We start from the raw sequence: 27,101 nt of genomic DNA on the forward strand, positions 1-27,101 counted from the left end.
AACGAAGTGATGTTTTTGAGTATGAAGGAAAACAACTATGTGCATTTATAACCATACTAGTTGTATAATATATAATTATATGAAATATGTGATGTATAATTATTATGAATATATGATTATATTGTGTTGTTTAATATCTAAATGTGGGTCCTAATCTCCCCCCCCCCCAGTTTTGGGGGAGAAGCTGGTTAAAATCACTGATAAATTCAGCAAGAGTTTAGGCTTTTAAGGATTTGTTAAAGTGTATTAGAAGTTAGTGAAGAGAGAGTCGGTATAGCCAGAGAGAAACCCTTGCTTTTCCTAGCAGTCCACGTGAAGTCCCTCACCCCACCAAAGTCCTGGATAGAAAGGGGGACCCTTCTGTTCTCCATTTCCTGCCACCAAGCCAGTTCTGGCCCAAAAGAGAGATCCAGAGAGCCAGCCTCAACTTCCTACTTCCTGTCTCCCTCCCAAGAGGGAGGTCCTTCAAGCTGATTGGTTGAGAGTGGTCGCCTGTTGATGGCGTCCATCCATAGCCCTCTGAGAACAACATGCCACTCAGGGCCGTCCAACATGGTCTTGATTTAATAATTTTTTTTTCAGGGCAATGAGGGTTAAGTGACTTGCCCAGGGTCACACAGCTAGTAAGTGTTAAGTGTCTGAGGTCAGATTTGAACTCAGGTCCTCCTGAATCCAAGGCTGGTGCTTTATCCATTGCGCCACCTAGCTGCCCTGATTTAATCATTCTTAAGTAGATTCTCAGGTCAGTTCCTCAGTCTTACCCAATTCAATCAATTCTAAACCAAACTTCATGTGGGGCCCCTGGAATCTGCAAATCCATTATTTTATCACAATATATACATATATATATTATATATCATTATACATAGGATATATTGGCTATCCTTACATACCTTCTCTCTATGTATAGCATTACTAGATATATGGATACAACTATTTCTTCCAATAAATGGTATTCCTTTTCACCCTAGTTGGGCTGATTTTTCTTTGGAGGAGTACAAAAGTTTTTCCATTTCATATAATTGGAATTATTTTATCTTTTCTGTTTTTTGAAATGTTAGTACATTTTATTTTTCCCCAATATATTTTATTTCATTAAATATTTCTCAATTACATGTAGAAACTTTTTAGCAATTTTTAAAAATTTTGAGTTCCAAATTCTCTTTTCCCCTCCCTCTGCTTCCCCCTCCTTGAGAAGGGAAGCAATCTGATATATATATATATATATATATTATATATGTGAGGTCCTGCAAAACATGTTTCCATATTATCCATGTTGTAAAAGAAAGCACAGAAACAAAACCAAAAACAATACAAAGAAAGTTCAAAAAATTAATCTTTGATCTGCTTTCAGACTACATCAGTTCTTTCTCTGGAGGTAGAGAGCATTTTTCATTATATGTTCTTCAGAATTGTCTTGGATCACTGCATTGATCAGAGTACCTAAGCCATTCATAGTTGACTGTAAATATTGAAGTTACTGTGTACTATGTTCTCTTGGTTCTATTCACTTCACTTTGTATCAGTTCATATAAATCTTGCAGTTTTTCTGAACTCCCCCTCATTTCTTATTGCACAATAATACTCCATCACAATCATATATCACAGTTTATTCAGTCATTCCTCAATAATGCACATGCCCTCAGTTTCCAATTCTTTATCACCATAAAAAAGCTTCTATAAATATTTTTTGTATATATGGGTCCTTTTCCTTTGATCACTTTGGGATACAGACACAGTTATGAAACTGCTGAGTTAAAGGTTATACATAGTTTTATAGCCCATTGGGTATAGTTCCAAATTGCTCTCCAGAATGGTTGGATCAAGGCACAACTCCAAAAAAAGTGCATCAGTATCCCAAATTTCCCACATTCTCTTTCAACATTTGTCATTTTCCTTTTCCATCATATTAGCTAATCTAATAGGTATGAAGTGATATATCTCAGAGTTATTTTAATTTGTATTTCTCTAATCGTAGTCATTTTAGAGCTTTTCTTATAAGATTATATATAAGATAGGTCTAACTTCTAAAAACTTCTTGTTCATATACTTTTGACCATTTGATAATTGGGGAATGACTCACATTTTTATAAATTTGACTCATTTTTCAATGTATTTAGGAAATGAGGGCTTTAGCAAAGAAATTTGTAATATAAACTTCTCCCCAGTTTCTTGCTTCCCTTCTAATCTTGGCTGCATTAGTTTTGTTTGTGCAAAACAAGCATCTTATATACCATAATGCTCTGTATCTCTTGTTTGGTCATACATTTTTTCCCTTATTCATAAATCTAAAACATAAAATTTTCCATGCTCCCCTAATTTGCTTATGATATCACTCTTTCTGTATAGTCATGTATCCATGTTGACCTAACCTTGAAATATGGTGTGAGATACTCATTTATACCTAGTTTCTGCCAAATTGCTTTCCAGTTTTCCCTGCAGTTTTTGTCAAATAGTGAGTTCTTGTCCCGAAAGCTTGGATCTTTTGTTTTAGCAAATACTAGATTATTATGGTCATTTATTAATGTGTATTATGTACCTAAATCTATTCTCCTGATGAGTCATTCTATTTTTTTTAGCCAGTACCAAAATTGTTTTGATGATTACTATTTTGTAATACAGTTTGAGACCCAATACCTGCAGGGCCACTTCCTTCGCTTTTTTTGTTTTGTTTTGTTTTAGTGAGGGCAATTGGGGTTAAGTGACTTGCCCAGGGTCACACAGCTAGTAAGTGTTAAGTGTCTGAGGCCGGATTTGAACTCAGGTACTCCTGATTCCAGGGCCAGTGCTCTATCCGCTGTGCCACCTAGCTGCCCCCTTCCTTCACTTTTAAAAAATTGATTTCCTTGATATTCTTGATCTTTTATTCTTCCAGATGAGTTTTGTTAGTACTTTTTCTAGCTCTATAAAGTTTTTCTTTTGTAGTTTGACTGAATACATAAGTTAATTTAAGTGGTACTGTCATTTTTATTATATTTGCTCAGCTTACATCCGTGCGTAATTGATATTTCTCTAGTTGTTTGATCTTCCTTTATTTGTGTTGAAAAATGTTTTGTAACTCTATTATATAGTTACTGGGTTTATTAGAGATTTTCTTTATAAGTTTGTTGATAATTTATGTGGGTATATTTTATATCTTGCAACTTGGTTGAAGTTGTTAATTGTTTCAAATAGTCTTTTTTATTTGATTCTCTAGGATTCTCTAAATATAACATCTAATCTTCTGCAAAGGGTGATAGTTTTATTTCCTCATTGCCCCATTTTAATTTCTTGAAATTCTTTTCTTCTCTTATTTGCTATATCTAGAATTTGTGGTACAATATTGAATTAATAGTAGTGAAAATGAGCATCCTTGCTTCAACTCTTATCTTATTGGAAAGACTTCTAGCTTATCCCCATTACAGATAATGTTTGCCGGTGCTCTTAGATGGATACTACTTATCATTTTAAGGAAAGTTCCATTTATTCCTATTCTTTCTAGTGTTGTTTTTTTTCAAGTGGGAATGAATGTTGTATTTTGTAAAAAAAAAAAAATTTCTTCATTTATTAAGATAATTGTATGATTTTTATTATTTTTGTTATAGATATGCTCAATTATGCTGATGGTTTCCCTAATATCAAACCAGCCTAGCATTCCTGGAATAAATCCCACTTGGTCATTAATATATGATTTTAGTAATATATAATTGTAATCGCCTTGCTAGTATTATGTTTTAAATTTTTGCATCAATATTAAATAAGCAAATTGGTCTATAGTTGTCTTTCTCTGTTTTTGTTCTTCTTGGTTTAGATATCAGCAACATATTTGTGTCATAAAAAGAATTTGATAGGACTCCTTTGCCTATTTCCCCAAATAGTTTATATAGTATCGAAATTAATTATTTATTAAATGTTTTGTAGAATTTTCTTGTGAATCCATCTCATCCTGGAAATTTTTTCTTAGGGAGATTATTTATGGCTTTTTTCCAATTTCTTTTTGTAGGATAATTACTCTATTTTCTCTTCTGTTAACCTGTTTATATTTTTATAACAAATTAACCATTTTGGGGGCAGCTCGGTGGCACAGTGGATAAAGTATCAGCTCTGGATTCAGGAGGACCTGAGTTCAGATGTGGCTTCAGACACTTGATGATTTCTAGCTGTGTGACCCTGGGCAAATCATTAACCCTCATTCCCCCAGGAAAAAAAAAAGAAAGAAAAAGTTAATCATTTCACTTAGATTGTCAAATTTTTTAGCATATACTCAGGTGAAAGGGTTCCAAATAATTTGTTTTAATTTCATCTTCATTGGTGGTGAATTTATCCTTTTAATTTTTGATGCTGGTAATTTTTTTCTTTCTTTTAAAAAAATCAAATTAATCAATGGTTTGCCCATTTTATTGCTTCCCCCCCATAAAACCAGCCCCTAGTTTTATTTATTAGTTCAATGTGTTCCTTACTTTTAATTGTTTTGATTTTCAGTATTTCTAATTTGGTGTTTAATTGGGGATTTTTTTTTTTTTTTAGGCAATGGGGGTTAAGTGACTTGCCCAGGGTCACATAGCTAGTAAGTGTCAAGTGTCTGAGGTCGGATTTGAACTCAGGTACTCCTGAATCCAGAGCCGGTGCTTTAACCACTGCGCCATCTAGCTGCCCCCCTAATTGGGGATTTTTAATTTGTTCTTTTTCTAGTTTTTTTATTGTATGGCTAATTCACTGATTTGTTCTTTTTCCTATTTTGTTGATATACGCATTTAGAAATATAAAATTTCCCCTAAGTACTGCTTTGGCTGCATTCCATAAATTTTGGTATGTTATCTCATTGTTGTCATTCTCTTGGATGAAATTATTGATTGCTTCTATGATTTGTTCTTTGACTTACTCATTCTTTAGAATTAGATTGTTTAATTTCCAATTAGCTTCTAATCTATCTTTCCATGGCCCTTTATTGAATGAAACATTTATTGCATTATTGTCTGAAAAGGATGCATTTAATATTTCTGCTTTACTGCATTTGGTGGTCAGGTTTTTATGCCCTAATACATGGGCAATTTTGTGAAGGTGCCCACATAAAGCTGAGAAAAAGACATGCTCCTTTCTATTCCCATTCATTTTTTCCAAAGGGTTATCATATCTAACGTTCTAAAATTCTGTTCATCCTCTTAACTTCTTTCTTGTTTATTTTATGGTTAGAGTTAACTATTTTTGAGAGAGGAAGGTTGAGGTTCCCCACTGGTATAGCTTTATTGTCTATTTTATCCTGTAACTCATTTAACTTTTCCTTTAAGAATTTGGATATTAACCATTAATTGCATATAAGTTTAGTAATTATATTACATCATTTTTATGGCATTTTTTTTTAGCAAAATGAAGTTTCCTTGCTTATCTTTTAATTCAGTCTTTTTTTTTTTGCTTTTGCTTTGTCTAAGATCATGATTGATCCCCCTTCTTTTTTAACCTCAGCTGAAGCATAATAGACTCTGTTTCAGCCTCTTATTTAGTTCCTCTGTATGTATTTCTTTGTTTCAAGTGTGTTTCTTATAAACAGCATATTGTTTGGATTTTGGTTTTTAATTGATTCTGCTATCCACTTTCATTTTATGGATAAGTCCATCCCATTCACATTCACAGTTATGATTACTAACTGTGTATTTCCCTCCATCTTATTTTTCTCTGTTTATCCTTCTCTCTCTCTCTCTCTCTCTCCCTCCCTCTCTCTCTCTCTCTCTCTCTCTCTCTCTCTCTCTCTCTCTCTCTCTCTTTCTCTCTCTCCCTCCCTTCTGAAAAGTCTGTTTTGCTTCTGACTGCTGCTGCCCTTAATCTGCCATCATTTCTTTTTTTTTTTTTTTAAGTGAGGCAATTGGGGTTAAGTGACTTGCCCAGGGTCACACAGCTAGTACGTGTTAAGTGTTTGAGGCCGGATTTGAACTCAGGTACTCCTGACTTCAAGGCTGGTGCTCTATCCACTGCACCACCTAGCTGCCCCAATCTGCCATCATTTCTACCAGCCTGTCTCTTTTTCCTTATTCCCTTTCTCTCCTGTTTCCCTATGGGGTAAGATAGATTTCTATACCCAACTGAGTGTGTATGTTATTCACTCTTTCAGTCAATTCTGATTAAATTTCAATCATTGACCACCACCTCCCCCCTCCCTCCTGCTGCATCCCCCCCTCCACTGTAAAAGCTCTTCCTTTTGTGCCTCTTTTATGTGAGGCAATTTCTCCCATTATTCTTCTCCCTTTCTCCTTCTCCTAGTGCATTTATCTTTCTTACCCCTTAATTTAATTTAATTTTTTGTGGGGTAGTGAGGGTTAAGTGACTTGCCCAGGGTCACACAGTAGTAAGTGTCAAGTATCTGAGGCAGATTTGAACTCAGGTCCTCCTGAATCCAGGGCCGGTGCTTTATCCCACTTCACCACCTACCTGCCCCCCTTAATTTTATTTTTAAGATATCATCCCATCATTATAAGCTCACACTTGTGCCCTCTGGTCTATGTATATTCCTTTAACTGCCCTAATAATTATAATGATCTTATGAGTTACAACTATCATCTTCCCATATAGGAATGTAAAAAGTTTAACTTGACTGCATCCCTTATGATTTCTCTTTCATGTTTACCTTTTTATGTTTCCTTGGAGTCTTGTATTTGAAAGTCAAATTTTCTGTTGAGCTCTGGTCTTTTCATCAGAATGTTGAAAGTCCTTCATTTCAATAAATGTCCATTCCTCTCCACCACCCCCCCCAGCCCCGCCTGAAAAATTAAACTCAGTTTTTCTGGGTAGGTTATTCTTGGTTTTAAGCCTAGCTCTTTTGTCTTCCAGAATATCATATCCTATACCCTCTGATCATTTAATATAAAAGCTACTAAATCCTGTGTGATCCTGACTATGGCTACATGATACTTGAATTGTTTCTTTCTGGATGCTTGCAATATTTCCTCCTTGACCTGGTACCTTTGGAATTTGGTTACAATATTCTCGGGAGTTTTCATTTTGGTATCTCTTTCAGGAGATTACTTTAAAAAAAAAAAAGGTGAACTTTTTTCCATTTCTATTTTAACCTCTTGTTCTAGGATATCAGGGCAGTTTTCCTTGATACATTTCTTGAATGATGATGCATAGATTCTTTTTTTATCATGGCTTTCAGATGGTCCAATAATTCTTAAATTATCTTTTGGATCTATTTTCCAGGTCAGTTATTTTCCTAAAGAGATATTTCACATTTTTTCCTACTTTTCTTTTTCTTTTTTTTATTGTTTCTTGATATATCCTGGATTCATTAGTTTCCACTTGTACAATGCTAATTTTTAAGGAATTATTTTCTTCCAAGTGATTTTGCACCTCTTTTCCATTTGGTCAATTCTACTTTTTAAGGAGCACTTGTCCAAGCATGTCCACCATGGTAAAACTTTCCTGCTGATCTCCTAAGTTGGTCTTGGGCTAGAAGAAATTGTTTCACCCTGACTTTTTGTTAATTCTGCAGGCTTCAGAATTTGATTTGAGGTTGTTATTTTAAGTTGTCTGGAGGGAAATTTGGGTGAGCTCTGGGGAGTTACTGTCTCTAGTCCTCAATCTTGTATTTAATTTTTTTTTAGTCAAGTCTGTCCCTTAATCTAATCCTTTTCCAATTAAAGAAAATTCTATATTTTTTTTCATATTTAGGATAAAAAAAACAATGATCCTTTAATTGCCAACTCTAATGATCTTTTCTAAATCCTCATCCTTCTTGAACACTCTGAGGCAGTTGATACTTTTAATGACCTGGATTTTCTCTTCTCTCTAGGTTCAGGTAGCACTGTATTGATTCTCCTTCCACCTGTCTAACCACCATTTCTCTCTTTTGCTAATCATCAGGGTCATTCCTACTAACTGTAGCTATCCCTCAAGGTTCTGTCTTAGGATCTATTCTACATGTTTCCCTGGTAGATTTATTAGCTCCTATGGATTAAATTCTCACCTCTATGCTGATTTCCATATCCATATCCATGTTCATATCCATATAATCTACTTAGCCCTAAACCACTTGAAACCCAACATACCTTTTCAGCCTCAGTGACCATTACTCTCCCTCAAACATGCTGCAAATCAGTCAAAATCAGCCAAACTGCTTTTATCTTTCTCCACTTAGGAAACTGCACCTCCCATCTCTATCTATGCCTTTGCACTAGCCACTTACCACATCTGGAATGAATTCCCTGCTTACTACTGTCTCATAGAGTCCTTCTCTTTCTTTAGAATTCAAACTTCAGGTATCATCTTTCAGGTGAAGCCTTTAGTAATCCCCCCTTTCCAACTGCTAGTACCCTCCTTCCTAGTCTAGAAAAGTAAATAAGCAAACCAACAGCATTTATTAGTACTCACTATATGCCAGGCCCAATGCTACGCACTCAGGATACAAAGAAAGGCAAAATGAGCCCTGGTCCTTTAGGAGTTAACATTCTAATGGCTAAGAAAACATAAACAACTTTGTATGTATAAGATCCATATAGGGCAAATTAAAGGTAAACTCAGAGGGAAAGAGCTAAATGGGTGAGAGAAGCTTGGGAAAGGCCTCTGGCAGAAAGTGAGATTTGAGATGAATCTTGAAGGAATCCAGGGAAGCCAATAGGCAGAAAATGAAGAGGGAGAGCCTTATAGGTTTGGGGGGACAGAGTAGAGAGAGTGGCTATCATGTCTGAAGGACAACTAGCAGGGTTCCTGGCACATAATAAGCTCTTTAATCAATATTAATTGATTAATTCATTGATTGCTATATCTAGCTGTAACTTCAGCTGCCATCACCACCCACCTATTAGACATTTTCAATGGATTATTCAGTAGATATCTCAAACTCAGAATGTACAAAACAGAACTATTCATCTTCCCCTCTAAAACTAACCCCATTTTCTCAAGTTTTCTGTTTCTTATTGCTGGCACCTCCATCTCTGCAGTTACCCAGTTTCGCAATCTTGACATCATCATGGAGTACTCAGTCTCACTTCCCATTGCCAGTCAGTCACCAAAACTTGTCATTTTCATTGATGCAACATCGCTGGCATCTTCTTTCTACCCACTCAGTCATTATAGTGGTTTAGTATTACTTGGATTATTGTTATAGCCTGCTAATTGGTTTCCCTGTCTCTCCTCTTAAATCCATCCTTCAAATAACTGCCATAGTTATAATATACCTAAAAACACTTCACACTATGTACTCACTCACCTAAAATGATCCAGTGGTTCCACACTACTTCTAGTATTCAAACCCGAAATGCATTGGTTGGCATTTATACTATTTCACAACCATTCCAGTCCCTTTCAAGCCAGTCAAATTGCCCTTTTTGCTTCTCCTCATGCACATCCCTCATTTCCTGTATCCACACTTTTGTACATACAATTCTGCATGTCTAAAATGCAATCCTACCACACAGCCATCCCTTAGAACCCCTAGTGTTGGTTAAATGTCAGTTCACATGCCACTTCCTCCATGAGGTCCACCTTGATTTCCCAGGTGCTACCATTTTCCCCCACAAAACTAATGTGTTTGCGTCTATGTATGTGAACATGTTCTGTCCCTCCAGTGAAATGTACTTTCCCTGAAGGCAGAGATTTTGTCATTGTATCCACAAGTGTCTTGCTCAGTGCTTGCTACATAGTGAATGCTTTAAATATTATTGACTGACTCATTGATTATTAGAATCTCTGCTCCATCACAGTGCCTTTTATAGAGGATATGCCTAATATCTTCTTGTTGCCTTCAGTAACTATTACATTCTTGTATAGTAGAAAGAGCTGCCTTTTGAATAAGAAGCCCTGTGTTCAAATCCTGCCTCTGACACCTATTATCATGCTGAGCTTGTCCTTCAGCCTCTCCAAGCCCCCTTTTTTCCTATTAGAAGAGGAGTGGGTAGCCCTTCAGAGACTTGGTGTACAGCACCACATTTATTCATCTGGGTCAGGTCACCCATAAAGATCAGGATTGGTTTGACAAAAATGATGGGAAAATTCAGAAGCTACTAAACATGAACCAAAAACTCCCCAGGGTTTATCACCAGGATAAGTCATACATCTCCAAGAAGGCAGTGTTTAACTCCATCAAAAGCAAAGTGTAAGTGTAGCTTATAGAGATGTAGGATTCTTGGCTCAGCAAGAAGACAGATGATATCCTATAGGAGTATGGTAGAAAATTGGGGCAAAAAAAATCAGCAGCTAGAGGTGGGAACCCATGAGATTAGAGAGAAAGAGAAGGAATGAGGCTGAGCTTGGCATAAACTTTTTTCCCTTTTTTTCAAAATAGTATTTTATTTTTTCCAATTACATGTAAAGATCATTTTCAACATTCATTTTTGTAAGATTTAAATTCCAAATTTTTGTCCTTTCCTCCCCGCTCCTGAAGCCAGCAAGCAATCTTATATAGGTTATACATTGAAATCATGTTAATCATATTTACACATTAGTCATATTGTGACGAGAAGAATCAGTACAAAAGAAAAAACACAAGAAGAAGAAATAAAACAAATCACCAACAACAACAAAAGTGAAAACAGTATGCTACAATCTGCATTCAGACTCCATAGTTCTTTTTCTGGATGTGGAAAGCCATTTTCCATCATGAATCTTTTGGCATGTCTTAGATCATTGTATTGCTGAGAAGAGCTAAGTCCTATCACAGTTGATCATCACTAAAATGGTATTGTTATTCTGTACAATGTTCTCTTGGTTCTGATCACTTCACTTTGCATCAGAATATGTAAGTCTTTCCAGGTTTTCCTGAAATCTGCCTGCTCAATCATTTCTTATAGCACAATAGTATTCCATTATAATCATATACCACAGCTTGTTTAGCCATTCCCTAATTGATAGGAATCCCTTCAATTTCATTCTTTAGCACCACTAAAAGGTCAGGTATAAAATATTTTTTTACACTTAGTTCCTTTTCCTTTTTGTTTTTATCTCTTTTGAATACAAACCTAGTAGTGGTATTTTGGCATAAATTTTGACCTCTCCTACACCACAGGGCAGACAGCATGAAGTTAATGTGAACCTTTCTAAATTAAAAATGAGGGGTTTGACTCACATGAAATAATGAAGAGTGAAATGAGCAGAACCAAGAGAAACACTGCATACAGTAATAGCAATATTGTTTGAAGAGAATAACTGAATGACTAGACTATTCTGAGAATTATGAATATTCAATCAATTACAAAGGATCTATGAAGGAAGAAGCGATCAACTTCCTAGAGAAAGACCTGTACTGTCTAAAGAGGCCTCCCTTTGCACGACCAATGTCAAAGTGTTGCTCCATATGAGAGACCACCCTCTGGACAAAACTTTTCTCTCTCCCTTTTCTAATATTCTTATTTACATATTCTTTGTTAGCATAGGGTGTGTTTCATCAAGGAACACCTGTTCCTTGGAATGTGTTAAGATAATGGATTTAGTAGATACTCAGGGACCCACCTGGAGATTTAAACTGATTGAATTAGATAAGACAACTGACTGACGTTGACCTCTTACTAGAGTGTAAGCACATCTGGCTGGTACTTAAGGGTACTTAAGAAAGTAATTTTTTCTCAGAAGCTGACAACTTTGAACTTTGACCACCTTTGGGCCCAATCAACCAATCAGCTGAAGAACCCTCCCCATTTCTGGGTAGGGGAATAGGAAGGAGGAAGCAAGGGCCTATGCAGAGAGCTCAGTCTTTTTTGGCTGGAGAGAGTGGGATGAGTGGCAGGACTTCATAAGGGAGGTTAGGAAGCTAGGATTGCAGGTTATAGGAAGGTCTGTTCTCAATCTTTCCTCTTTCTTTTACGATCTTTCAATAAATCCTTTAAAAACCTAAATTCATTTATCAGTGATTTTAGTCAGTTCCCCCCCTAAGGGGGACAGAATAGAACCACATTTAGAATTTTAAATTACACATAGTATAGTATAGTATGCTTATCATATAGTATGCTACAGGGGTAGAATAGGATAGGACAGGATGGTGATATACACCTATATGTGTGTATGTATTTATGTATATATTAATATACACATATTGGGGCAGCTATGTGGTTGCAGTGGACAGAGCACTGTCCTGGATTCAGGAGACCTGAGTTCAAATCCAGCTTCAGACACTTGACACATACTAGCTGTGTGACCCTGGGCAAGTCACTTAACCCCAATTGCCTCACCAAAAAAAAAAACAACCCCAAAACAAAAACAAAACAAATATACACATATGTATACATATGTGCTGTATATGTAGGTGTATATAGTGCATGTGTATATCTACATATACACACATATACATACCTATACCTATACTTATACATACACGTACACATCAAATGGTAGCCTTCTCTGGTTGTGTGGTGGGAAGGAGGGAGGGAGAAAGTTTGGAACTTAACATAAACAAAAAGTTAATTAAATATTTTAAAATTTCAACAACAAAAGAAAGAAAGAAATGAGGGGTTTAGAAGTATTTCTCATCCTAAATCTTTGATCCGACAATCTTATAAGTTATAAAATAAGAATTTCATTTAGATAAAAAAAAAACCTTCACTAGTTTGTATACTCATACTGTAATGGATATGTTCTGAAGTTCAGAATCTTCTTGAATAGTTATTGAGGTTCCAATTCTTAGGGGCAGACTGGCATTTGGTTCACTCTGGTATAGTTGTTAGCATTTCAAGAATTACAGCGTTATCTTTTATTCAATGACAAGTGCCCATTGTCAAAGTGGTCACCGTTTTGTATTGGAAAGATTCCTTGACAGTGGCCTTTTTAGCAGCTTGTGTCACAAGGGCCTCATTGATATTGAGGAATCCCATAAAATCTTGTTCCCCATGTTACTCTCAGTAGCAGCAACATCCATACCATGTTCTCTCACACTATATTTTCCCTGATGAACTGTAGTTTAGACTTTAGATGCCCACTTAAGAGGAAGTCTGTGAGATACTCACTTCTTTCTTCTTAAACATAGTTGTAGTGTGGGTTGTTGGGTGAGTGTACTGGTATTGATTTGGGAAATATATCACCAGAGCCAACAAAGTAGAGACAAAGAGGACCTCTTTCAGCATAGAGCCAAGTGGGATAGGTAGACTATGACTCAATTCTCTGCTGCTTTTGCTAATTCTGGCCTAACAACACCAAGAAAACAGATATTCTCCACCAGCCAGCACCATACCATCCATATGTGGGACCATTGTTTAGAGCAAATGGAGAAATTGTGAATCCTGCGGGTAAGTTTACTTACTTTTGGCAATATACTTTCCAGAGATGTCCACATAGATGGTGAGGTTGATGCCCACATTACCAGAGCTAGCTCAGCATTTGGGAGACTCCAAAGGAAAATGTGGGAGAGAAGAGGTATAGGGCTGCCCACCAAATTGAAGGTCTAGGGGGCAGCTAGGTGGCACAGTGGATAAAGCACAAGCCCAGGATTCAGGAGTACCTGAGTTCAAATCCTGCCTCAGAAACTTGACACTTAGCTGTGTGACCCTGGGTAAGTCACTTAACCCCCATTGCCCCACAAAAAAAAAAGAAAAGAAAAGAACCTTTATTCTGATCTCACTGTTGTATGTCTGTAAACCTAGACAGTCCACCACAACCCATGCCAGGAAACTGAATCTCTTCCATTTGAATTGTCTCAGAAAGAGTCTGAAGATCACCTGGCAAGATAAGGTACTGGACACTGTGGTCCTTTCTCAATCTTAACTGCCAAGCATTCACACTCTCCTGCAGCTCTAATGTGCTGACCACGTTGTTTGAAGGCCATACTTATGCTTGCCTAAAAGACTATTTTATATGAACTCACACAAGGCAGGTGCTCAACAAAGGTCAGAGAAGTGATAAAGGACACCTGAGGTCTCTCTGAAGAACTTTGATTGGGAGAATGAGAGACACAGGACCACCCAGCCTGCTGTCCCTGCACCAAAGAAGGTGCTGTGGCTCTTATGAACAAAGCAGAATTGCATAACGTAAAATAAATGTGAGATGTTCAAATTTAGAGACATCTCCACCCCCAAATGTTTATGTATCTATTGTACCCAACCTGTGGTGGCAGCATTGTATTGGTCAATGCCTTGACTCCACACAGTGATGTTACTTGGTCATCTTCGAACATGAAGGACAACAACCAACCAACAACAAGCAGGATTGGCAGAATAGTCAAAGACTGATGAGAAGTGGTTTCTGTCTGGTTACATTTCCACATAATCCTTCTTTTAATTTTATTTAAACTCCACCACTGGTATTAGCTATTCAGGCAAAAAGGATGAAATAAATAAATGAACAAGCAAATGAATTGAATGAATAAACAGATAAATAGATAAAATAAATAAATGAATGGATGGATGAATAAATAAATAAACAAATAAATGAATGAATGAATAAACAATAAAGGAAATAAATAATTGAATAAATAAATAATAGATATAAATGAATGAATGAATGAATAAATACAAAAAAAAGAAAGTACAATTTTTTTTTTTAGTAAGGCAACTGGAGTATAGGAATTGCCAAGGTCACACAGCTAGTAAGTGTTAAGTGTCATGAGGCCAGATTTGAACTCAGGTCCTCCTGACTCCAGGGTCAGTGCTCTATCCACATGCACCATCTAGCTGCCCCACGAAGTAAAATTTTTAAAAAGGATTAAACAACTATCTTGGGCAAAAGAAAATTTTGCTTGCAGGAGCATACATTGTTGCTCCAGATAAGAATATAATCTCTGTGAGGCAGGAGAGGTTTCTTTTGTTTCCTTGTCCTGCTATCCCACATAGTACTTTGGATTGCTTGACCTACAAGATCCCTTGGAGCTTAAGTCTACCATCCATTGAAACCACTTCCCTTCTCTGGGCCTGAGTTCCTCCTCTATAAATTGAAGGGGTTGGAGTCCATCTACATCCTCTCTAGTTTATATCTATAAAGGGAAGGGAGGAAAAGGGGAAGGGGGGCAGCATTTGTGCGGCATCATCTAAGTATCAGTAACTTTTTTAAACAATATTTTCTCATTTGGTTCTCATGGCAACCCGAGAGGTAGGTGCAGTTATTATCCCATTTTACAGTTGAGGAAATTGAGGTAAACAAAAGTCAAAGTGACTTGCTTGGGGGGCAGCTAGATGGTACAATGGATAAACACTGACCCTGGATTTGGGAGGACCCTGAGTTCAAATCCAGCCTCAGACACTTGACACTTAATAGCTGTGTGATCCTGGGCAGGTCACTTAACCCCCCATTGCCTTGCAAAAAAATCCAAAGAAACAAAAGTGACTTGCTCAGGGTACACATCTAGTAGGTAATAAGAGGCCAGATTTGAACTCATTTTCCTGACTCCAGACCAGCATTCTAATCAGTGTGCCACTTCCTCTCTTTGGCCTTGGTTTCCCATTTTGTAAATTTGGGGTTTGGCCTGGATGACTTCAAAGGTTTTCTTGCAGCTCTATCGCTATGATCCTTTGAGTTGGACCACACGAACCCTGTGCTTTCAGTTTTAGAACTCTGGTCCCCGTAGAAGAGCTGAGATGAACATGCTGGTCCCCCACACTTCCATTGGTAGGGCTCTTCCCCATGCTAAGGTTATTAGCCCCCAGTCCAATTCTTTGGGCACCTGTCCTTCCACATCACCTTCTCTAGGGCTAAGGTTAAGAGGGCAAATCTCCAAGCGACATTCATGATGCTCAGAGGGACAATTGGGAGCCAGGCCTGAGGGCAGGGCAGTAATAGAGAAGAAGACCTTGATGGAGCCAGGTTCAGGAATTCTGTTACAAATAGCTGGAATCCCAGCTCCCTTCTACCCCTTCCCTCTCAGGCTTTAGAGGATATGCCAGGAGAGGCTGATTGGAAATCTGAACACACAAGCCTTCCCACACTACCCTTCTATGTACATAATGAGCCGGGAGTGAGTTGATAGATATGCTAATTTCATTTATTCATGTACATAATTACAATCTAGAGGTTGGGAGGCTTTGTAGGTAATGACGAGGAGAGAGAAAAAATTTACCTAACTTTTTTATATACATGTACTATTATTTAACTCTTAAATTTAAAACTAGGGCCTCACTCATTCATTGAGACATCTGGATCTTCTTCAGATACGGAGAGGGCCCCAACTATGGAATCCAAGTGTACTGCCTGGGGGTCAGGGTAGCTCAGTTCTAGTCTCTCCCCTATCATCCAGTGTATGACCTTGGACAAATCCATTCTCCTCTCTAGGACTCATCAATACAATAAAGAGAACCAGCAGAGGTCAGAGGTCCCTTCTAATTCTGGTTTGCTATGCTCTCTGCTCTAAAGCCCCTTCCCATTGAATAAGTAGTTTCTATTCTCTGATGGAATTTAAACTTCTCGTGGTCTGGAATTATTTCATGTGTGCCTCTTTTTTTCTTTTCTCTTCTTTCATTCTTTTTTTTTGTTTTTTTAGTGGAGCACAAGGGCTAAGTGACTTGTCCAGGGTCACACCGCTGTGTCAAGTGTTGAGGCTGGATTTGAACTCACGTCCTCCTGATCCCAGGCTGGCGCTTATCCACTGTGCCACCTAGCTGTTCCTGTGCCTTCTTGCTACCCCAATTGTCTCATATGGAGCCTGGAACATTGGAATCATGTAATGAATGCTTGTTAATTAATTGGTTGATTCTAATATGCTTTCTAGGTCAAGCATTCTAGGTTCTAGATTCTTCAATCCTTTCTGTCTTTCACATTCTGGATTCTAAGGCCCTTTCAAGCTCAGTCTACGTGCAAAGGTCTCTTGTGTTCTTGACCTTTTTGTGATCACCCTTGGCAGGACTTAGAGATAACCTCCCAGTGCCAAACATCCCTGCCCCTTACAATGGCTGAGGGCAAGGGGGGTGTCACTTTCTAGATCCCACCAGGGGAGTTTATACTCACCTCTGTCCAGAGGGATTAAAGAACTGATTGGTAAAGCAACAAACATTAATTAGAACACCTGGCTATGTGCTAGACACTATACTCAGCTCAAGGAGCACAGAGACAAAACCAAAATAATCCCTGACCTAAAGGAGCTTATGTTCTGTCAGGGGAGATAGCATAGAAAAATATAAGAATAAGGGGCAGCTAGGTGCAGTGGATACAGCCCATCCCTGGATTCAGGAGAACCTGAGTTCAAATGTAGCCTCAGACACTTGATATTTACTAGCTGTGTGACTCTGGGCAAAGTCACTTAACCCAATTGCCTCAATTATATATACATACATATACACACACACATATCATAATATATACACACACCATTTACATACACACCATATATATACATATATACATATATATATATATATATATATACAAAATTTTAAAAGATATCAGGTCATTTTGTGGGGGTGGTAGTGATGGTCAGGGAGGTAGTGGGGTATCAGGAAAGGCCTCATGTGGAAGGTAACATTTAAGGGGAGCTTTGAAACCATGTATATGTATGAATAATCTATGTATATTATGTGTGTATATATATTCATGCTATATATTACATACCCATATAGTTATACTTTTATACACACACAGAGCACCATGCACACACAAGGACACATGCAGACACACAGGAGCGTACACACAGACACGCACATACGACACACAACACACACACATGCACACACACACACACACACACACCAGAATTGTGATAGATGAGGGAAGGTTCACCAGAGGTGAGATACATGAATGGAATGGTACATCGTCCCACTGGAAGAAATGATGAATGTGAAGAACTCCAAGAAGATGGGAAGATTCACATGAACTGATGCAGAGCCAACAGAATTGGGATAATAACAGAGACTACAGCCAGATAGAAAGAATAACAAGGGTACAAAGAGTCAAAACAGAATGCTGCAAACTTATAATGACCAAGTTAAGCCCAAAAGAAGAGATAGAAGAAGAAATTTTTCCTGTTCATTTGCAGAGGTAGTGAACAATTGGCATGGAAAACTGCCTAAGATAGTGCATTTTTCTGGTGTGTTGGTTAATTTTGGTGAATTATTTTCCAGTTTTAATTCTTTTTTATTCTATCAATTCATCTTTCCTCCCTTTCCTGCAACCCTCCTTTCCTTTCTTCCTTCCTTCCTTTCACTTTCTATCCATACTTTCTATCATCTACTTACCTATCTGTCATTTCCTTCTAACCATCTATCTGTGTCTTTCTACCATATCCATGCCTGTGTCTATCAGTCTATCAGTCTATCTAGCTATCTTGTAAAACCTAGTTTTTTCACATTATTTCCCCACTGGAATGGGAACTCCTTGGTGGCAGGGGCTGTTTTGCCTTTCTGTGCACATGAGTGCTCAGCACAATGTATAACACATGGTTCTAGTAAATGCTTATTGTTTGTCTGACTTCTGCCCCACTGCCGCATTGTTTCTAGTGGTTCTAGGTAGGACATCCTGAAGGGTTATTATCTCTTTCCATAGTGCGGAGGCCTGAAGGAAGCCCTTTCTATTCAATCCTCACTCAGGGAAGCCTGAGTCTCTTTCTGTTCCTTCTCCCATACTCCTTCCATCAGCTATCTCATTCCCCTTCCTCTTAAGCTGAGCCAAACTTTTCCACTGGACAGCAGCAGCTGCACAAATAGAAATGACCAATGCAGAGCCCTGAACAGTGATTTATTCCTAACCCTGCCTGGCCATGGTCTGGGAGAACAGAACTGGGGGGAACTTGAAAATGCAGATGCTCTCAAGTCCTTGGCGTACTCTGTTTGCACATGTGTGTGAGCAGGAGGGATTCTGGGAGATGAGCAGATGTTTGGGGAAGGAGCTCTGCCTATCAGGGAAGGGCAAAATATACCAAGGATTAGTGAACCCCAAACGGTGGGCTCAGATTTCAGGCAATGTGCAGGAAGGGAGGCTAAGTCAAGGGATGGGGATTTTTAACTCCCTTACAAACGAAGCATTTGCCTTTTATCTGCCAATGGCTGCTCCATTCATTTGTTTTGGGTCTCAATTTTTAAAATATGTATATTACACCGACTAGATAGCAGCTCAGTGCAGAATGGCTGAGCTAGGAGAGGGCTTAGATATGGAATGGCAGAGCTGGGAGAGGGCTTAGAACATGGAATGGCAGAGCTAAGAGAGGGACATAGAACATAGAATGACAGAGTTGGGAAGGGGCTTAGAACACAGAATGGCAGAACTAAGAGAGGGACTTAGAACATGGAATGGCAGAGCTAGGAGGTGGATTTGGAACACAGAGTATCAGAGTTGGAAGGGACCTTAGAAGAGTAATATCAGAGCTAGAAGGGAATCTAGAACCTGCATTTGGATGTCAGAGTTGAGAGGGGCCTTCAAACCCAAAATATCAAGCCTGAAGAATCAACCAATCAATCTCTGATCTGGGTTTTCAGAACTTACATCCAATATGGGAACATGACATGAGGACTTCTAAATATCTTTTAAATGCCAACAAAATAAATAGAAGACAATTTTGGTTAGAAAAGAAGTAGCACATGGAAGTGATCAAGAAAGGCCTTGTGTAGAAGAAAGTGGATCATGGGCTAAGCCTTGAGGGAAAACTAGGATTCTAATAGGCAGAGGTGAGGAGGCAGTGTCTTCCAGTACGGAGGCACAACTTGGTCAGGGGAATGGTAATAAGGGATGGAATGTCTTTGAGAAGAAATTGCAAAATTGAAATCAGAGTGAGAATGGGAAAATTGTACACAGGGCTGGAAAGGTAGCTTGGAGCATGGAGGTAAAAGGATGCAGATAACAAGCATAAGAGTTTAGATCTGACCTCCACAGGTAAGTGGAGCCACTGGGGTTTGCTAAGTGGGGAGTGCGTGACCTAGCCAACTTTTGCCTGAGGAGCATACTTTGGCGGTTATTTGGAAGATGAATATGAGAAGTGGGTGTTTAATGGAGTTCCATCCTGACGGCCTGAGATTAGTCCCATAATTGCTAAAACAAAAATAAATACCCGTATTTCTGTTGTGTCCAAGCTCAGCTACTAAAAGGGTGTCATCTAGTCAGGTAGCACCAGGGAGACAGGATTGATTTTAAAACCATCCTTCATTTATCTAAGTGGATTTTTTTTAAATGATCCTGGCTCTGAATCATGCATCTCTGTCAAGAGAAACAGCCTTGTCAGGGGGTAAATAGGAAATTTTTCAATGTAAAAATTCATGGTTACATCTGAACACAAAGATATTATAGAATTCTCCCCATCTACTGAGAAAGTTTGAGGAGTGTCACTTGCACTAGAGAAGCTTAGGAAACAACAAACCACAGAATTACAGGACTCTAGGTGGGACCTTAGACCGGAGAGTATTAGAACAGAGAATGTTAGAACAGACAACATAGAAGTCAGTCAACAGGTATTTATTAAGCACCTACTATGTGCCAGACACTATGCTAATCTACTGGGTTACAAAGAAAGGGAGATAAGAAACAAACTAGGGTCTCTTCTCAGGGAGCTCACAATCTAATGGGGGGAAACAGCATACAGACAGTTTATGTATGTGTGTGTGTGTATGTGTGTGTGTGTGTGAACATGCTCTGCAAGAAGGCACTTTGAATAAGGAAGACTGTAAAGGCTATTTGTAGAAGCTGATCCTTGGAGGAACCTGGGAATACCAGATAGTGGAGATGAGGAAGAAGAGTGTTCTAGGCTTTGGGGGAGGGGGGAAGTTGGTGAATATGCTCAGAGTGAGAATTTTCAAATTTTCAAAATTTTCATTTTCAGGGAAGAGTAAGGAAGAAGCCCATGTTGCTGAATCACAGGGTATGTGGAGGGGGAAAAGGTATGAGATGGCTGGAAAAATTATGTATACAGGGCTTTGAAAACCAAACAGAAAATTTTATATTTGGTCCTGGAGGCTATAAGGAATCACTGGAATTGATTGAATTAGAGGTATGAATTGCAAATTAGACAGACCAGCTTGACCCTTAGGAAGAGGATGAACTTGAGTGGGAAGAGACTTGAGGTAGGAAAACCAACCAGAGGGTTTCTGTAATAGTACAGGAGAGAAGGGATGGAGCCTGCATCAAAGTGGTGGCAGTATCAGTTCAGAGGGGAGGCTATCCCAGGGATGTTACAAAGGTAACATTGACAGGACATGGGAATTGATTGGATATGGGGGTGAGAGGGAATGAGGACCCAAGGATGACTCCTAGGTTGTGAGCCTGGGGGACGGGGAGGCCTCAATGGTAATGAGGAAGTTAGGAAGAAAGGAGGATTGATCATGAGTTAGGTTTTGGACATGTTAAGTTTAAGATGTTTAAAAGACATACAATTCAAGGTTCCAATAGGCAGTTGGAGATGGGAAAATGGAGGTCGGCAGAGAGTTTAGTGCAGAACAAAGACTGAGAATCATCTGCACAAATTTGATCCATAGGGGTTTGATGAAACATGTGAAACAGAATCTAGAAGGAAGATAGTGCAGGATAGGGCCTTGGGGGGAGCACCTAGGTTCCTCATAACCTGTATGAAGATACAGCAAAGGAGATTGACAAGGAATAGCCAGAAAGGTAGGGGAAGAACTAGGAAAGAGTGAGTGAATTAAAACCTAGAGAGAAAAGAGTGATAAAGTGAAGCGGGGGACTGATAGTATGAGAGGCAGCAGAGAGGTTAGAGAGTTCTAAGGGACTTTTAAAATTGGAAAGACAAGGCTGTATGGGAACCTAGGATTTAACATTATATATGAAATAATGGACCACGGGCTGTAGAAAAACAGAACAGGGAATGTCAGAGCTGGGAGGGGCCTTAGAACAGGGGATGTCAGAGCTGGGAGGGGCCTTAGAACAGAGGATGTCAGAGCTAAGAGAGGTTTAAGGGAAAATATGATTCAAACCCCTCATCATTTTTCAGATTAGGAAACAGACCCAGAAACAAAAATGCCTCCTTTGGTAGACACTGAGCTCTTGGACTTCATTCAGAAACTTGCCTAACTTCCAACTGCCTCCATTGTCTTTAAGCCTTGAGAGAACTGACTGCCTTTGCTATTCCCCCATGACATGACAACTTATTGGCCAATAATGGGGAATGAGAGAGTGAAGAGTCAAGGAAGACTCCTATGTGATGATCCTGGATGACCGGGAGGGTAATAGTGTTCTCAACACCAATAGGGATGTTAGGAAAAGGATTTGGGGAAAATTTAATGGGTTCCAATTTGAACATGTTTAACCTCCACTTCTGGAAAGAACAATGAGCCAACCCCTGGAGATCATCCTAATACCTGGCATTTATTTACATGGTAATTTAAAGTTGACAAAGCATCTCATCTAGTTTATCACTTCTGTACCTCACTACAACCTGGTAAGGTAAGGACTATAGGCATTATCTCATGTTACAGATAAAGAAACTGAGGCTTGGATGGCTTGAGTGACTGGGGCAAGACCTCATACTAGTAAGTGTTAGAGTGAAGATTCCAACCCAAGTCTTCCCAAGTATAAGTACAGCCCTGTATTTCCTAGCCCATGTTGCTTCCCCAATTACAGTCTTCTTGACAAGGCTAATCATTTGGGGGTCTTACTAATTCGTTTATTCACTTAAAGCACTCTTTTCAAGTCTCGTGTAGCATGGTGGTGACCGACTTTATACATGGTAGATTAGGGTAAGGATTAGAATAGAACAGAGCAGTGGCAACTGAAGGGGCCATGGCCCAGCTAGAAGGGTCTAATAAGAAGGGAGCATTGGCAGGAACATTGGTGGTGAGGGGAAAGGCTTCCTGTGGTGTCTTCTTCTGTTGGGCCCATGGGAGGGGATCTGGGCCAGTCAGGCAGGAGTACTGGAGCAGGACAGTGGAGGAGAGGGTGCTAGCTCCCCAGAGTGCCTGCTTCCTTCCAGGCCCGATGGATAGACTTCAGCCAACTAGTTATTATTCTACCTGCCCGGCAATTTGTGTCTGGGATTTCTGGAAGCAGCTAGTTAACGGTGATTTTAAAGAAACAAAACACACAGTGTGTGCTGTGCTCAGACAGGATGGGACTTTCAAAAGTATATTTGAATTCAACACATGTTATATATTAAAGAACCCTAGACTGAGAATCCAGAAACTGTTTCCCCCTTGTACTGCTTCTGATGTTCCATGTGACCTTGAGCACGTTTCTTTTCTTCTCTGGCCTTTGATTTCTTCATCAGCAATGGGTGTGTAGGCAATGGGTCAGATAATCTAAGCTTCTTCAATGCTTGTTAACAGGTGTCTGGTGGCAGACCACAACTCTCTCATCCGATGCCTTCATGCCCCCCACCCCCCACTATTCTTTCCTAGGGCAAGAAAAGGTGAAAATCCTATGACTGGCTCGAAGGTTAAAACTCTGATTCTAGAGGTTAAAAAAATAATAAATTAAAAAGCAATGAAGACAAAGACAAGTAATGTCTCTGCTTCTCCTAGCTCTCCAGCTCCAGCCACGAGCTGGTAATGTATTCTCCCTTCTTGCTAACATACTTTTAAAATGTTAATAGACTGTAAATTACTTTTCCTTTTATACTTCTTAAATAAGCCTTCCCTCCTTTAAAAGGGGATACTGGGCTGAAGTTCCTGAGGTTTTTTTTTTTTTTTTAAGTGACGCTGTTAGATGGACGGTAGATGGTTCATGCAGATTTTATACGGACTGTTTTATTTATAAGAATTTTCCTAATGTCAAATAGATCTGACAATTCTGGTGTCTTTGCCTCTACCCTATAGGCAGAGGGGGGAGCTCGCTGCGCTTTCCGTCACGTTATCCTGTGAAGAAATCACAGAATCTGAGAGTTTTAGAAGCTGAATATGTTCGAGGCGTGGAATTGGAGGATCTCATTTTCTTAGGATAATAGAGGCTTGTATCTCCACTTTCAATTCTCTTCCTGCCAAACCAGGCAACTCACTCTAACACAATGGTGTTCTACATGCTTGGAACCTGCCCCCTCTTAACTCCCACATCTCAAAATGTTTGTTTTCTTTCAAGGTGCTCCTCAGAGTGTGCCATCTTCATGAAATCTCCCTACTCTCTCTAGTTCTTCTGTTCATCTGTCTCTACAAGATCATAAATGTGGACCTTCAAGACCACATATCCCCACTATCCAATTCAGGTCAGTTAGTCAAGAAGTACTTATTAAGCGCCTACTGTGTGCCAGGTTATGCTCCACATTGGAGATACAAAGAGAAACAGGAAGTAATCCCTACCCTTAAGGGATCCACTTTTTATTGGGGGAACCATCTATATACATGTATAAGAATATAGAGACTAAAGAGAAAATGGATAGAAGATAAGTAAAGACAAGGGAGGTAGGACATTAGCTGTTGGAAGATCAGCAACCAGGTTGGGTTTCTATTTGATCATAGAGGAACCATTGGAGTTCATTGATTTGGGCAGATTATGTTTATTCTTACCATCTGTTCATTGACCTTGCTTCTGTCAACTGGGACCAAGCAAAACAAACCTTTTCTCTTAAAACTCAACTATTTGGTGGCAGCTCTCACCTCACCCCTAAATATTTCCTTCTGCAAACTAAACATTCCTACTTCTTTCAATCGTTCCTTAAAAGAAATGGGTTTCCACCACAGGGGTTTACTGGCAAATGTTTAACAACCAGTTCTCCAAGAATTCGGGACACTTTTAAGTTGAACTTATATTATTAATATTTTCTCCAATGCTTTCTTTCTTTCTTTCTTTCTTTCTTTCTTTCTTTCTTTCTTTCTTTCTTTCTTCTTTCTTTCTTTCTTTCTTCTTTCTTACAGGGCAATGAGGGTTAAGTGGCTTGCCCAGGGTCACACAGCTAGTAAAGTGTCAAGTGTCAGGCCAGATTTGAACTCAGGGAGTCCTGAATCCAGGGCAGGTGCTTTATCCACTGCGCCACCTAGCCGCCCCATTCTCCAATGCTTTCCTAAATCTAGACAACCAACATAACAATAGACAAACAACAAATCAGATCTCAATTCATAGTTTTTGCTGATTCCCAGGTTGTAAATGTTCATAATGAAAATGTTAACAATGGATTCTCAAGGACCTGTAAGAACTGGCTCTAGCATGTTGGTTTCCAACATCATTTTGCCATCCTGAATATCATGCAAAATGAAGGTTTAGGGTTTTTTAACCCTCCCTCCACCCCCCACCCCTGAAGCCAGTAGATACTTGTTGCTGGGTTACCCTTTTCCCCAAATGCCTATATTCTGGGTAACGTCTAGCAACTGGCTAATGTCAACAATTAAGACCAAGTTAATAAATAAAGCATTGTTTTCAATATATTCTAGGGATGTGGTTAGCTGACAGCTACTGACTTCTTCAGGATGGTTTGTACATCAAACTTAGAGTTGATAAGCTGTGCTTCAGTCATCCATCCATCCATCATGACGCTGACCTAGCCCATGTGCTCATCAATTGGGTTGTGGGCCCCAAATGTATATGCCTCCACACCACCCCTCTGCCTTGCCTTCCCTCTCTTGCTCAGAGAATGATAATCAAATCAGTTTTCAAAAGACTGATGTAAAGTGGTACCAAACAAATGTGTTGTTTTCCCCAAGATAAATGTAAGCTTCCTGAGGGCAGGGAACATCTTTCTTTCATTTGTATCTCTAGAACCTAGCACAGCACTTGGCTCACAGTAGGCACTTTGTAAACACTTGTTCATGACAGACTATTGACTAGTTTCTGTCAACGTCACTTTTTTTCTTTAAAGGAATAAGCATCCCAGGGGCAGCTAGGTGGTGCAGTGGATAGAGCACCGGCCCTGGAGTCAGGAGTACCTGAGTTCAGATCTGGCCTCAGACACTTAACACTTACTAGCTGTGTGACTCTGGGCAAGTCACTTAACCCCAATTGCCTCACTAAAAAAAAAAAAATGGAATAAGCATCCTCCCCCCTCCCACTTCTCTGTAGTCATTGACACTGCATGATGCTCTCTTCTCTCGAGGTGCTCATGCCAGTGTTCCTGTGTGGCTCTTCTCCTACCTATCTGACCACTCCTTCTCAGCCTCTTCTGCTGGATACTCAGGCTTGTTAACTATGAGTCTCCCACAGGGCTGGGTCCTAGCTTCTTTTCTCTTCTCCATCTATACTGTTTGACCTGGTTACCTCATCAATGACCTTGCTTTCAGTTTTCATGTCTACACAGCTCTATTGACCTCTAGTCTCACATGCCTATTGGATATCGAGGGATAGATGCCCCTTCAATATCTTAAACTTGATATGTCCAAAATTATACTTAGTATCTTTCCCCCCTAAACCCTTTCCCCACTCCTGGTTAACCCACAGCTGTGGAGGACACCACTACCCTCCCAGGAACCCAAGGTGCACAACCTCGGTGTCATCCTCTGCTCTTCCAAGTCCATGGTGGCTCTTGAATATTCCCCCTTCTCTCCTCTGACACCACCCCTGCTGGGGCAGGCTCTCTTCCCTCTTCCCTGGACTATTGCAGTAGCTGCTCATGGGGTTGCCTGCCACAAGTCTCTCCCCAAACCAGACCTTCCTCCATGAACCTGTCAAAGGGATCTTTCTAAAGTCCAGCTCTCACTATGCCACCCCAACTAGAGCATCTCCCTCCTGGCTCCTTCTTCTGGCTTTCAACGTCCTTCATAACCAGGCCCCCCCTACCTTTCCAGTCTTCTTGTACCTCCCTCCCTTTGTCCTCTTAGATCCAATGACACCAATTTTCTGGCTATTTCTGTCACATGGCAGTCCATCTCTTGATTCTGGACATTTTCTGACTATCCCCCATGCCTTGAACTCTCTCTCTCTCTCTCTCTCTCTCTCTCTCTCTCTCTCTCTCTCTCTCTCTCTCTCTCTCTCTCTCTCTTCTTTTCTCTCTTCTCTTTTTCCTTTTTCTCCTCTTCCTCCTCCTCCTTCTTCACCACTATCTCTCCTGGCTTCCCAGGCTCACTCCAAGTGTCAGGTAATATTCTACCTTCTGCAAGAATCCTTCCCACCTTCTCCTTGCACCCTCAGTGCCAGTATCTTCCTTCTGAGATTATCTCCAATTTATCCTTCATGTTCCTTATTTGTTTGAAGCTGTTTGTATGTTGTCTCTCTCACTAAACTGTGAGCTCATTGAAAATAAGGATGTTATTTTGTCTTAGCACGGTGCCTAGCACTTAGCAGGTTCTTAATAAATGCTTCTTGACTGACCGGTGCTTAGCAAAGTCTTGATTATGGTCCCAATTTCATAGGGAACTCACTGTGTGACCTTGGCCAGGTCTCTTACCTTGCTGGACCACACTTTCCTCCTCTATAAAATGAAGACTGACATAGCT

This window comes from Dromiciops gliroides, chromosome 1, assembly GCF_019393635.1.
Source record: "Dromiciops gliroides isolate mDroGli1 chromosome 1, mDroGli1.pri, whole genome shotgun sequence".
Classification (NCBI taxonomy): domain Eukaryota; kingdom Metazoa; phylum Chordata; class Mammalia; order Microbiotheria; family Microbiotheriidae; genus Dromiciops; species Dromiciops gliroides.